The sequence below is a fragment of the Ornithorhynchus anatinus genome, chromosome 15, assembly GCF_004115215.2.
Source record: "Ornithorhynchus anatinus isolate Pmale09 chromosome 15, mOrnAna1.pri.v4, whole genome shotgun sequence".
NCBI lineage: Eukaryota > Metazoa > Chordata > Mammalia > Monotremata > Ornithorhynchidae > Ornithorhynchus > Ornithorhynchus anatinus.
In genome coordinates this window covers 21,369,198-21,384,112 of record NC_041742.1, presented here as the reverse complement: position 1 = coordinate 21,384,112, position 14,915 = coordinate 21,369,198, and the positions used below count along the sequence as shown (strand labels likewise).

The window sequence follows — 14,915 nt, the reverse complement described above, 5'->3', positions numbered from 1 at the left end:
TGGTATTTGTTAAGTGCTTACTATGTGCAGAGCACTGTTCTAAGCGCTGGGGTGGATACAGGGTAACCAGGTTGTCCCACGTGAGGCTCACAGTCCGAATCCCCATTTTACAGATGCGGTAACTGAGGCACAGAGAAGTTAAGTGAGTTACCCACAGTCACACAGCTGACAAGGGGCCGAGTCTGGAGTCGAACCCATAACCTCTGACTCCCAAGCAAAAGACAGATCACCTTCCCTGTTCAGATTTGCTTTTTTCTCTGTTCAGATGCTGGAAGTGGACCCAGAATTAGGAACATAGGTTTAAGGAAAGGAAAGAAGGGAAAAGGACAGAGTTTGGAAGTCTGCAAGTCTTGGTACAATGCATGAGTGGAAACTTGACATCCTCTGGCTGTGAGCAGCTTCAAATGGGAGCAGAGAGCTTTTAGGAAGGAGTGCAGCATGGCCTATTTGGAAGGGACTTGAGTTCTAATCTTGACTCTATCACTGGCCTGTGGTATGACATTGGGCATGTCATTTAACTTCTCTCTTCCTCAGTTTGCTCATTTGTAAAATGGAGATTCAATACCCTTTGTCCCTCCTAGTTAGACTGCGAGCCCCATTTGGGACAGTTACCAAGTCTGATGTGGTTTGTTTTGTATCTCTCCCAAAGATCAGCGTAGTGCTTAGCATTTAGTAAGCATTTAACAAATAGAACTGTTATCATTATTAAGTGCAACAGACCCATAAATGGCTCTGAGACAGGTGCTGACATACAGAAATTTTGCCTCTTGAAAGAAGCTGTAATCTTGAGGATGAAGCAGATCTTGAGATTGAATTCCTGGACAGCCTACAGCAGCATGAGACAACCCCCTGGGTAGTTTGACAGATGCCCAAATGCTCTGGGAATTCTATGGGGCCCCTGAGGCTACCTTGATTGTGATCCTTACCGATTTTAAGGTGTACTGAAACCACACCCAAAACTGAGCGACATTCCCTACCTTAGCACTCCACAGTGCTGTCGGTTGTTGTTGTTTGGCAGCAAAAACAACGTGCTGACCCACTCTGCAGATTGAGCTTTCAGCAAAAAACCCTTGGACTTAGGTTAATCGAGATGCATTAGCAGTTTCAGGTAGTCTGGAGAAGCAGCGTGGCTCAGTGGAAAGAGCCTGGGCTTGGGAGTCAGAGGTCATGAGTTCGAATCCCAGCTCTGCCACTTGTCAGCTGTGTGACTGTGGGCAAGTCACTTAACTTCTCTGGGCCTCAGTTACCTCATCTGTAAAATGGGGATTAAGACTGTGAGCCCCACGTGGGACAACCTGATTACCCTGTATCTACCCCAGCGCTTAGAACAGTGCTCGGCACATAGTAAGCGCTTAACAAATATCAACATTATTATTAGTCTACCGGAAATGCCCACTTATTTGCAATAGTGAAAAATTAATTTCCTCCCTGCACGACTCTCGTATTCTTGTTTGTTTACTTGATAACTGGGTACCTTAAGAATGCTTTGCCAAATTTGTCCCTAAGCTTTATACTTCAGAAATAATAGCTTTTGACTCATCATTATATTGACTACAGTCCTAAATCGGTTCAGCACACACATGGCTTCTGGAGATGACTAAGAAATTAATTCATCTTCCACTTTATTCGTTGGCTTTTTTTGTTTTAAAATAAGATCCTATGTTGTTTCTGACAGAAATATTTAACTGTCTTCATGATCACTACTAGTTTTTGACCACTGTCTACTCCAAATTTGGAGGAGATGTGTGTGAAGTTTCATATTTGTAGTGGGTTTTTAAAAAAAAAAAAACAAACCAGTCAAATAGAAGCATTGCTCTCTAGTGTGTGTTACTTTTCCTAAATGATGGCACCCTCATACACTACAGAATGCTAACAGTGATATAATCATCACTATTTTTCAAGTGGCATTTTAGATATCATGAGCTTGGGAAAATGTACACCATATTTTATAAAGTATGCTACCTTCAATTTTGTATTTGTTAGCCCTCATTGGAAAGTAAGTCAGTTGCTAGGTTCCTGCTTTATATTCAGCAAACACCCTGAAATGAAATAAAATCTCATTTTCCCACTTGCCAGAAGACCAGGAAAAGAAAACATTACAAGTGAGAAAACATGGACTGTGGGAAATATTTTACATATATGGGCAAACTTCAAATGACCTAATGAGAACTGGAATTTAAACCTTAAAAGTTAAGAATCCAGTTTGAAGCTCAGAATTTCTCCCAAATTGGAGGGAATGTTTCCTATTCCTAAGCACTCAGTGTATTTTTTTTAATTTTTCAATAGGCGCTTTTAAGTGTAGAATGATTTATTCATGAATTATCCTTAAAATTGGGTGAAATAGGAAAGCAGCAACTGGAATGTTCATTTTAGGGAAGAAACACTTGAAATGTGAAGGAGTTGAGTGCAAAGAGTTAATGATAAAGGAGAGAGAAGTTTGATCTCTAATTTTTAGTCCAGTGAGCCATATTACGTTTCCTTTCTTAACTACTGTAAGCTAATTAGTGGGTTTGTATACTGTGTGGCACATGAATAAATCCTCCTTTGATAGATATCTTCCAAAGCTCCCTTAATGATTTAAAATGTTATTTTTGCTACCAATTTATTTTGACCTGCAGCATTAGAAATGGACCCGGAACAGTGTCCAAAAGTGGCCCCTTTGCCCTTTCTGAAAATCATTCCTCAGAAGCTGGGTGAGTCTTGGCTTAGATGAAGGGCAAGGGGCAGCACCAGGAATGCCCCCATTTCCCCACTCTCGGGGAGACCAGAGGACTAGATGACTGCCTGTCCCCACCACCCTTTCATTTTCTTACAAGAGCAGGAGCTGGTGGAGCAGACTTTGAGGGACAGGAGAAGATGTTGAAAGCCCTCTGTATTCAGGGCTAATCCACATGCATGTGTGTATGTCATTAATGGAATTAAGCTGAGGGGTGGCCACCCAACAGTAGGAATGGAAGATGTATGGGCACAAAGTTTGAAGCACTTCAAGTTCTCTTTGGGCAACAGGGCTTCAAAAAGATTAGCCTAATGAAGATAGTGATAATAATAATTGTAGTATTTGCTAAATGCTTACTGTGTGTCCAGCACTATACAAAGGACTGGTGTAGATATGAGATAATCTGGTCCCACTTGTCTGAGTAGGAGTTTCGAATCCCCGTTTTGCAGATGAGGAAACTGAGGCACTGAGAAATTAAATAACTTGCCCAGTCACACAGCAGGTACGTGGCGGAGCCAGGATTAGAACCTAGATCCTGTCAGTCCTAGCCCAATGCTCTGCCCACTAGACCCTGCTGTTTCTCAATTAATTAGTGATATACATTAATTCCCAAGTCACAGATGCTTTTAAAGACAGACTTTTATACCTTTATATGAATGCTTTTTCAGAATATCAGAATGTCACAAGTATGTTCTAAAGAATACATAATAAAGCTTTCGATGTGAATGTGGCATGTAAAAGTTTGCTGTTGATGCTATTAGGTGCATTGTGCATTCCTCAGAAAATAGGCAGATGGACTTTGGTTTCTGCCGCTGGCTCATTGTTTTCACAGTAATTCAAGTCTTCAGATTAAAATGGCACATGAGAATGGTTGTAGCGATTGGATGGTAGCCTGACAGATCTAGAGATAAGAAGGCCTTGTTTCACAAACTTGCAGCATGAACTTGAGATAAGTCCAGTATACCACGTGTGCCTGGAGTTCCTCCTCTGTAAATTTAGAATATGACAAGCTAGCCGGTGGCTTCCTGAAGACTAACACCCTGTTTGTTGTAACCTGAAGACTGAGTTGTAATAGGTTCTGAGTTGAAAGGACACTGGCAAAATTGGCCTAGAATTGTTCAGATTCATTCATTCAGTCATATTTATTGAGCGCTTACTGTGTGCAAGGCACTATACTCAGCACTTGGGAGAGTACAATATAACAACAGACAGACACATTCCCTGCCCACAACTAGCTTACGGTCTAGAGGATCGCCTTGTGACCCCACCTGTGATCCTCGGGCGTGGAGGGGAAAGCATCCTTCCCGCTGTCCACATCCTGCCCTTCCCCTCTGGCTTCGGCTGAATGGCCCTGTGGAGCACAGGGGACAGGGAGCCAAGAGACTCAGACTCTGATCCTGGTTCTGCCACTTGCCTGCTGTCGGACTTTGTCCAAATCATTTAATTTCTCATTGCCTCAGTTAGCTCATCTGTAAAATGGGGATTAAGTCTTTGAGCCCCATGTGGGATATGGACTTGATTAGCTTGTATCTACCCAACTGCTTAGTATAGTGCCTGGCACAGTAAATTCTTAACAAATACCTTAAAAAAATATGTAAATTTCTGTTCCTTAGTTTCCTCATCGGCAAAATGGAGCTGTCACTGCAAATGAGAGAAGCAGCGTGACAGTGAAAAGAGCACAGACTTGGAAATCAGGTGTCATGAGATCTAATGCGGCTCTGCCGCTTGTCAGCTGTGTGATTTTGGGCAAGTCACTTAACTTCTTTGTGCCTCAGTTACCTCATTTGTAAAATGCGGATTAATAATAATGTACTTGTTAAGCACTCAGACTGTGAGCCCCATGTGTGACATCCTGAAAACCTTGTATCTATCCCAGTGCTTAGAACAGTGCTTGGCACATAGCACTTAACAAATACCATTAAAAAAAATGCCGATAAATCTCATCTCCCTCCTCCTTAGACAGGGAACCCCATCTGGTATATATCTGGTTTGATTATCTTAGTCCAGCACTAGGGACATGGGAAGTACTGAACAAATTACCATATTGTCATTATTCTATATGCTGCTCGTGGGCAGGATTCATGCTGTGTTGTGTTATATAGGCCCTTCGTACAGTGTGTGGCACACAGTAAGCACTTAAATACAACTGAGATGTGTTGATTAATTGATTGATGCATCAGAGTTGCTGAGCTTCTGTGTTCCAGGAGGGCAGTGGGGTTGGGAGTTAGGAACCTAGGGGTTTTTTTTTACTTATTTGTTCAAATGGTATTTAAGTGCTTAGTCTGTGCCAGGTACTTGTCCTAAACACTGGGGTGGATAGAAACTAATCAGATATATTAATTATAAACTCTCTCAAGTGCTGAGAACAGTGCTTTGCACACAGTAATAGCTCAATAAATACGATTGAATGAATAATACCTGAGTGATGTGTCTAAAGAGGCATTGTTAGTAATGCCCTAACACAATAATGCTGTGTGTATGGTTCCTTCAGGAGCCAAGTTTTTTCTGGGCATACAATGTCACTGATTATGATGGAAGCGAGCTAGGGCAGGCCTGGCAAAGTATGGTTAATGACTCAGTGACTGTGCCTCTTCAGAGCCCCGGTTGCCAGACACCATCCCTACATGTTGTGGCGAGACCACTACTGCAGAGCTTCCTGGGAAACGGACCACTCATCTCCCCGTCTTCCAGGCATCCATACACATTTTCCCTGAAAGCTTTCTCTCTCCCTTGTAGAAGCATGGGCTCTAAACAGCCTGAACAACGGAAAGGCATATGCATTAGATGTGGGCCATTCATCTCTGATGTTGTTTCACAGTCTGAATGCTAGCAGATGTTTTAGCTCTGCAGTTTCTATAAGTCTTCTCACCATCTGGGAGTTAGGCCTACCTTCTCACATGGGTGCCTTTGTGTCCCTGCAAATGCTGATAAAGCTACTTCATCCTGCTGTTGAAAATGTGTACTTCTGAATCCCAACTTTAGTGTGTTTTCAGCTAGCCACCTCTTGAGGTTGGACAGCCGCACTATTTGTCTTATCTTGGATCTTGTGCTCAATGAGCTGTGTGGATAGCATTCTCCGTCCAGTTAGCCATGGTCCTAAGAAGCTCCCCACGTTGATGTTTTGATCCTGACTACTTGTTTTCATGGAGGTCTGATTGAAGGAAAATTGAATTCTTATTAGTTGCCCTCAAAACAAGGCTTGACCAATATTTTTGCTTAGCATTTTTGGCATCTTTCCAGAAGATTCTTGAAGAGAAGGAAAAGACCTGGTGTTATCCTGACCTTTGACAACCACCGTGTTGTTGCTATCTTTAGGATTTGACTCCACTCCTTTCAACAACCGCTACACTGTGAACCTCTCCCGGCAGGGAAGATGTATTCTCGGTCCATTGCGCTGATTGTGATGAGAGTATCTCTCCCCATTATTCCTCTCGTGAGAATGCTGCCTTGGATTACTGTAAAAGCTGACCCTGGCCTTCTTCCTAACTCTCTTCTCTGCCTGGTTTCATTCCCTTTACCCTGTTTATTCCTACAGTTTCCCTCCATTCCCACTTTGTGCTCCTGCTTTTCATTACCGCTTTGCGGTTTAAGCAAACCATCCACTTCCTTACCCTTGTTCCAGTCCGTTCCCGAAACTCCCCTCCTTCGGGAAGGCTTGGGTTCCTCCTCATCCCTTCCTGCAACACTTTATGACATCGGCTAGGGATAAACTGACCTTATATTCAGGAACTTTGGGAACTGCTGCAGTTGAGTATTCTGGCCCTGCTGGAGAAGTCCAAGGCACCTGGCTGACTTGTCTGAGCCTTTATTTAGCCAATTTCATCCTTGGTAGGAGTGAAAGGCACTCCTCAAGCACTAGTTGTAGGGAGTGCCCGCTCAGCATTGATGACTGGTTTGGACGGGGGAGTGAAGTTGCAGCAGTGCAGGCCAAGGAGGATGCATGCCAAACTGAAAGCTCCTTGTGGGCAGAGAATCTGCTTACCAACTCTGTTATACTTTGCCAAGCACTTAGAGGACTCTGCACACAGAAAGCACTTAATAAATACCTTATCAGCCACTTCTGAAGTCTGGGTCCATTGTAAGATAGCTGGACTTCCTTTCCTTTCCCTGCTGACTCTACTCTGCCCCCTTCCAGGATGCTTTGGTTATCCCTTCCTTATGTTTTATTTTGATTCCTTTCCTAGAGTAGCTTGAGAACTCACTAGGCAAGTCTTGAGTCCATAAGAGAGCAGAGGGCTGTCCCAGTGAGCCTTAATGAATGCCATTAAAGAGATCCTCGAGACTCGTTGACTTCGCAGAAGTTATTCTGGTCGGTAGTTGTGGAAGAGAACTCCTGCTAGTGTATTCACCCATGGGACCTCTGCTGGGATTCCCTTCTCCACAAAAGGGTCCCTTTGTGTCTCTTTTTTTCTTCCCCTCCCCTGACCTCCCCTCTCCTCTTTGCTTCTATGGCCTCCCTTTGTTTGACCTTCCACTCTCCTGGTCATTTCCTTTCACGCTCTCACCTGCTGTCTCTCACAAGTCTAGAAAAGAGGCAAGGGATGCAAGACAGATGTATTCCACACGGAGGAAACCCCCAGGTTTCACTTGGGCCTGATGTTTGTCTCACCGACTCACATCAGCTTGGCAGCCTGAAATCAATCACTGTGAGAAATTATTGTGCTTTAGCTGAATGTCCTTCAGAGCACTTGCATCGTAAGCCAGTTCTCCGGGACTGGACTGGACAGTCTGGAGATTAGACTGTCCCTGTTTGAAAAGGTGATGTTAGAGCCAGGTCTCAGTGCTTTTTGAATCCTTTGAATACATTTGTAATCCTGTTTCTAGCTTTATCTAGTCAAAAAACCAACCTTATCCAAATGATCACTCGTTCTTGCTTTCTGAATTGTTCCCTCATAGTATTTAATAATTTCCCCCAATGAAATTTTCTACCTGTAGTAGTCATTTAAGATGACTAATGTATTTCCTATTATGCAACTTATCTAAATCAGCTCAGTTTTTTTTCTTGTGTACACATTTATTTGGGAATGTGAATTAAGTCTGAGGTCACCCATTTATTCCTGCAGGGGACAGTCAATGCTTTCCATATAGTGTTCCATTAAATGGTGACCAGAAGATGTGCGTGGGCTGTGTTGACATATTAAAAAAAAATCCCCTAAATCAAAGTGCATTTCAGACACTGGAACCTTAAATTATTATCCTTCACAAAACAGTTGCAGGAGGGGGAAGGTCCTTGTCAGTGAGCAGATAGAGAGAAAATAGCAGCTCTAGAGATAGGAACTGTGTATCCTGACTGGTGATCCATGTTCACATCTGTCATGCTCAACTCTGTGCAGCTGGTGAAGTGTATCCTCCAGATTTCAGGCTACAATTAAACATTCAATATATGCATTGCTTCCCATACACAGCCTGCTGCCTATATATTCCATCATGCCCTCCCTTTGCATTCAGTCAGAAGATATCCCTACCTGCCACAGAAAGGTTTTGGAAGGAGCACAATTATTTTACTGACTCTGTCAGATAGATTAATTGATAGAGACTAATCTCAGGACCCTCTGATTTAATTCCAAGATGTTTTCTTCAGAATGATTCTATATTACTAGGGGTGGGAAAGGCGCATTCCTTAAAGAAATATAGGAGGTGATTGTTCATTGAAGAGAACACAGATGGGAAAGTGAATTCAATTTGAGGTTTTCAAAGAAGGTGTTAAATGAAAAGTAACAAAAGCATTGGATGTGTAGCTTTAAATTGTAACACAGGTGTGGTTAAGTAAAATGACTTTCACTTTGAAAGGAGTTGCCACTCTTTCTCCTCTAATAATTGCTTATCGTATGCTCATCAATATATTGTGAATCTTTTCCTGCTGCACGTTTGCCATAGCCAAGTTAATTGACATCTTACAGATCCTAACATAATGAAATAATATTATGATTTGAAAGCTGAAACTGCCGTGGTTTTGAATCCGGAAATCCTGAGGATGAAATACTCCAGGGCATGGGGGTTTGGGATCAGGTTTAGGCTTGGTGATTAATACAAAATTTGGTGTAGCATTTCACTTATTAAGCTGCAAGCCTTCTAGGTGCAAAATATTAGAAATAATCAAATGTAAGTGTCTGCCAAACAGATAAAGATGTCACACTGACCAAGTGCACCATTTGTTTATTCAGAGCTGTTGCAAAGAAGCTTTTGTGGTTTACTAAGGACGCATGATGATTTTATTAAGCCCAGATCTCTTGTAATGTGAGATTAACCTCGTGCTCAGGCCAATCTGTGATATTGTACTCAATTATTCCGATGCTGCATTCATGCACACAAGCAGTTTCTTTAACCCAGCACTCCATCCCCATATAGGCTTATTTTGTTGTAAGAAAAGCATTTAGAACAGTGCTTGGCGTGTAGTAAACGCTTTACAAATATGATAATAAAAATAATAAGAAGAATGTTCCTTTGTTCCTTAACCACATCCTAGTCCAAGTGCATGATAAAAGCTGCTGTTAGGGCAGAACTGAGTGCATTTAAGTAATCGTAGCATTAGCATTTATTAAGCACGTGAAGCACTGGGGTAGATGCAAGACAATCATATCGGTCGTAGTTTTGGTCATACATTAGGTTCACGGTCTGAGCTAGGAAAAGCAGGTATCTGACGGGTGAGGAAACTGAGTGTCAGAGAAGTTAAGTGACATGCCTAAGGTTCCCCTGCAGGAAAGGGGCAAAGCTGAGGCTAAAATGGGGCTTTTCTGTTCTTTGGTTCCATGCTCTTTACATTAAAGCATAATCCTGTTGATTTCACAGGATTTTACACGATTTAGTCATATACATGAGTTATTCAGAAAAAATAGAAACCTCCTCATTGTCAATTTTTCATCTTTTTTCAGGATACCGAACTTTACCTGCTGTGATTTAACATTGTTGAGGCTGTACTTGGATTTCTGGGAAAGAACATATCTCACTGCCATGTGCATCAGACTAACATTATTTGTTTTTAAGATTTCCTTCAATAACAACACTTGCAGATTTGGGGTCTTCTGGGAATTTGAGGGTTTCTCAAGAATTCCTGCATTTAGTATTAAAGGACATCCTTTTTTAAATCTTGAGGCAATAGTCATTTATTTCTCCCAGCTAGTACAACTGCCAAAACTAGCAGTTTTTCTTAGTCTAGCAAATTATGCCACTGCCACTTGTAAAAGTTGTTAGTCAAACGTTTGAAATCCAATGATATTTAATCAGAGTCTGTGCCTTCTAACACTGTACCTGTGAGCTCATAAAGGCAGTTGTTGATTTGTTACAAGCAGTTTACCTCCTGTCACACTATCTTGAACACCTGGCTGTAGAAATCAACTCTGGAATACTCAAGTTAGCAGAACATTTTGGTCCCCATTCTACTTCCATCCTGGGATTCTCATCAGTATAATAACCACAGTGATTGAAACATGAACCAGAAAATTTCAGACAAATGAGTGGCAATCTCTGATGCAATTTGCAGCCTCTTACTTGCGATGGAATAACAATAAGCTTATATGACAGGTCAGAGCCTCTTTTTTTTTTTAGGTTTTTGGGGGTTTTTTTAGATTTAAACAATAAGACAGTCTGGAAAGTCAAATGAACTGGAAAATTTAAGAATTCATTTTCGTAATAGCAATGCTAGACTCCTTGGAACCAGGGATCCAGATCCTTGTTTCTGCTGGTTTGATTACTCAGGTAGCTTTTGTTTTACCTATTATTGAACAATATATGGATCATAGTTTAGTAGAAGGAGCAGCAGGCTGAGAGAAGATCCATGTTCTAATCCCAGTTTTGCCCCAAATCTGCAATGTTTGACCTTCTTTAGCTTCAATTTCTTCATCTGTAAAATGGGCGCAATCTTTGCATTCTCCCTACCTTATTTGGGAATCCTATGTGGAACAGGGACTGTACCCCAGAAGTTAGCACATGTCTTGGTGCATAGTAAGTGCTTAAGAGATGCCACTGTAAATAGATTATTCAGCAGCAATCTAAAAAGATCTCTGTGAAGTATTTTTGGAGTAATAATTGTAATGAGCACTGGGAGATTATATAATTTGCTGGGGAAATTCAGAGAATTACGCCTGTATTTAGAAATAGCTACCTAGGGAAATTTTCTAGTACTAGCTGTAAAAAGATCCATACTGAGCACTGTTTAAAGACCCTGAAAGAAAGACTATGGCTCTGTTCCAGTGCTAAGTACATTATTTAGCACATAGTAACCACTCAGTAGTATTATTGTTATTATTGATATTATTATTCCCCTCCTGCATCCCTCAATTGTCTGTTCCCAAGAAGCAGGCCCTGAATATTAGTGACCTTCAAGGTTATCACAATCTCAGACCCTTCTTTACATCTTAAAAAGAAACTCAAGGAAATGCTTACAAATTTCCTTTGGGCAAGGGATTTTTTTTACCAACTCTATTGGACCCTCCCAAACGCTTAGTACAGTGCTTTGTTCCCAGTAAGAGCTCAGTAACTACAATTAATTGATTGAAAGTCCGTTTGAACAGAGTGGTGATTTGTGAAACAGCTGCGAAGCAGTGTGGCCTAGCGGAAAGAGCCCGAGCTCAAATGAGTTCCAATCCTGGCTCCACGACTGCCCTGCTCTGTGACCATGGGTGAGTCACTTAATTTCTGTCTCAGTTTCTTCATCAGTAAAATGGAGATTAAATATCTGCCCTTCCTCCCCCTTAGACTGTGAGCCCCATGTGGGACAGGGACTGTGTTTGATCCAGTTTTTCAGTCAATCATTTTTATTTAACGAGCATTTACTGTGCACTGAGCACTGTACTGAGTGCTTGGAAAGTACAATTCAATAAAAAGAGACAGTCCCTGCTGACACAGGGCTTACAGTCTACAAATGTTGTATCTAACTTAGCATTTAGCCCTCAGCTTAACAAATATTGTTATCATTATTAGTAGTAGTAATAGTATTATAATTTAAGGAGACCCTAGGCCCAGAATAGTTTCTGGATTCGTTCTAGGCTACGTCCTTGATGAAACTCATTTGTTTAAAAAGAATGCCCCATTGATAAAAAAATGCAGTGACAACTAGGGGTATGGGAGGGCATGGTCTTTACTAAAGATGTTATTGTAATTGCAGGTATTTTTAAAAAATACCAACAATTATATACCTCATGAAATGATATTGAAGACATCCACTGGATTCTCTCTTGTAGCTTCATGTCTTGCAAAAAATGCAAAGAATATGATTTAAGTAAATGGGCTTTTGGTAAAGAAGCTAAACTTGATTTTTATTGTTAGTCCTTTGTAGAGTGGCAAATTCTTTGCAGGTAACACTGAGGTCTGTCTAAGCTGTCACCATTACTGCGTGCATAAGCTGTTTCAGGTAAAGACAAATAATGGGACAGAGCTTTTTAACATTTGTTTTTAATGTTAACTTCTCAACTGTGGTTAGAAAAATAATTCTATTCAGAAATTTGATCTGCCCTCCTTCCTTTTGTATTGCTTTTGGCTCCTCCAGACCTGTAGTAATTGCAATGTGTTATTCATGTTTGCTTTCACTAATCTTTCTCAAGAATGTGAAAAAGCAGACTCTCCTTTAGAATAGGAAATAACTTCGATTAAAATGGATTTAAGTTTAAGCCCTCTTTTTGTTCTTCTTGGTTGATGTTTCTACAGTTACCACAGTTATATTCCTCAACTATTCCATCATTATCCAACTGAGAGTTCCCAAGGCACGGTAAAAGTAGTGTCTCTTTTAAGCTATCCGGTCACTTAAGCACAAGAGTCAAAACAGGTAAGAGGATGTTGATTTCTGATAGTTTCCAGAGGAATGTTTGTTTCAGGTGGCTTTTCAAGGGGACCACTGAAAGTCTAACTTATCTGAAAGGAGCCATCCGTCAGTCATTCGTACTTTATTGAGTGTACAACTGTGTGCAGAGCACTGTTGTAAGGACTTGGGAGACTGCAGTATAATAATATAACAGACACACTCCCTGCCCTCATTGAGCTTACAGTCTAATAATAATGTTGGTATTTGTTAAGCGCTTACTATATACAGAGCACTGTTCTTAGTGCTGGGGTAGATAGAGGGAAGTCAGGTTGTCCCACGTGAGGCTCACAGTTAGTCCCCATTTTCCAGATGAGGTAACTGAGGCACAGAGAAGTTAAGTGACTTGCCCACAGTCACACAGCTGCCAAGTGGCAAATTCAGGATTCGAACCTATGACCTCTGGCTCCCAGGCCCTGGCTTTTTCCACTGAGCCATGCTGCTTCTCTTAGAACCTTCTATTAGTCTAGAGCCATAGAATGAAAAGGGGCAGCAGCCCTGAGAGTCCAGAGGGAAGTGGTGGTGAAGCAACTTGGGAGAGCTGTTGTAGGACAGTGGCAGGACCCAGAGAGGAGGGAAAGAGTTGGCTGGAGCTGGCATCTTTGGATAGTCTAAGGGCAGAGTATCACGATGTTAAAGAGGGATCATCTGTTCATGGGAGCTAGAGAAGGTGTCGGCATCCTAGCGCTCCCCTCTCAAGCTGGCTTAATGCCTAGGTTCCTCCTCAGCCTCTTGTCTCCCTGCGCCCCCCCCCCCCCCCGACTCCTCTCCTCTGGAGCCAGCTCCCTCCTGAACCTCTAGGCAACACAGATGTTTGGTTTGTCAGAAACCCCAGGCGCAGGAGTTTATAATAACCAATCAACAGCTGGACTGTGTTTAGCATAGTAGATCCTAGAAATTCTGTGCAAAAGGCCAAACCAGGGTTTTATTTTTCCACATCTTTAAAGTGGCAGTTTTGAAGTCCTGTGATGTGTCTTTGGGACTCCATATACATATATCGAGGAAGAGCTTGCACAGATGTCTGAGGATTGTTCCCTCCTTGCTCATAGATTACTGCAGAAATGTGTTCAGATCTATATTCTTTACTCCCTTTCTTGGCTCTTGCGGCAAAAGTGACTTCCTCAGATGTTAGAACTGAAGCCGGGCCTTCAGATTTTGTCCAGTTTTTCATGACTCAGAAGGCCTCCTTATCCACAGAGAGGGATGTGATTCTGCACTGTAGTGTTCTTGTAGCTTCTTTGGTTAAGAGGGGATCCAGACCTCAGGAGGGCCCTGAAAGAGTTGATGAAACCGTATCATTCGAGTGATGAGTAAAAGTCACATCTCTTCCAGAAAGCATTCCTGACTAACCGCTCATCTCCCAACCCTACTCTCCCCCGTGTCTGCATCACGTATGCCCTTGGGTTTGTATCCCCTAAGCAATTTGAAACTCGTCCCACCCCGCTCTCCACCGTACTTAGGTACAGATTCTTATATTCTGCTGCTTCCCATATATGTAATCAATTTTATTGTCCGCCTACCCCAACTGGATTGTAATCTCCTCGAGGACTGGTATCATGTCTATTGACTCTATTGTATTCCCCCAAATGCTTAGTACAGTGCTCTGCAAAACAGTAAACACTCAATAAATACTACTGATGGGCTGCAGTCCTTACTTGGGTAGTCAACATTTCCTTGTACCTCATCAGTTTTGGCATCCCGCTCCTTATATTTGTTTTTTGGCTTGGTCAGCCTGGCCCAACACAGGTTTTCTGGCCTCCATTTTGTTATAACCCTGAGGACCTACCAGGATTGATGAATTTCAATCAGACGCACTTAGTGAGGGCCTACTTCACTAAGTGTTTCTGAGAGTATCAAAGAGTTGGCCTCAAGGATCTTCTTATCTTGTGAGGGAGACTGACACTTAAATGGATTACAATTAAGGGGAACATTTGAGTACCGATGATACATACCTAAGTGCTTTGGGGTTTTGTTTGGCGGCAAACAGCTGAAGTGGCAGTTGTGGGGATGTAAGGTGGCAAGATTAGGGACTAAATGGAGAGAACTTTGCTGAAAATGTAGTATCTGGTAAATTCCTGAGTTATTTTGATCTAACAATGGTTTGGGCAATCTCCTTGCCAAACCCACGGTCTTGGATGGCTTTCTGAGCAAGAGTTTTGGAGAGACTCCAACTAGAATGAGGGCAGGGCTCATATGTCCTATCTCTAGTGTATTCTCCCAAGTGTTTAACTCAGTACTCTGTAAAGACTAAGCACTCAGTAGATACTATTGATTGAGAAGGCGATAGGAGATGTTCTTGTCAGTATAGCTGGTGTTCCTTGTTCCAATGCTGTGATGGTGTCATGGAGCACCTTAGAGGTTTTATCCAGGAGCTCGATACTTAATCTTGAAAGCTTTAAATGTCAC

At 42.0% G+C, this 14,915-nt stretch overlaps 1 protein-coding gene across 7 annotated transcripts in view; it reads left to right on the top strand.

Annotated features, from left to right (window-relative positions):
* Positions 1-14,915, top strand: part of MID1 (midline 1) — a 353,265-nt gene that overhangs the window by 25,488 nt on the left and 312,862 nt on the right. For 4 of the 7 annotated variants that reach the window (XM_039914192.1, XM_007670376.3, XM_007670375.3 and 1 more), the window contains one exon: positions 12,359-12,476. The exons of the other annotated variants lie outside the window; for them this stretch is intronic. The gene's annotated coding sequence lies outside the window, so the exon portion shown is untranslated. The remainder of the gene's footprint in view (positions 1-12,358; positions 12,477-14,915) is intronic. 7 annotated transcript variants of the gene reach the window in all.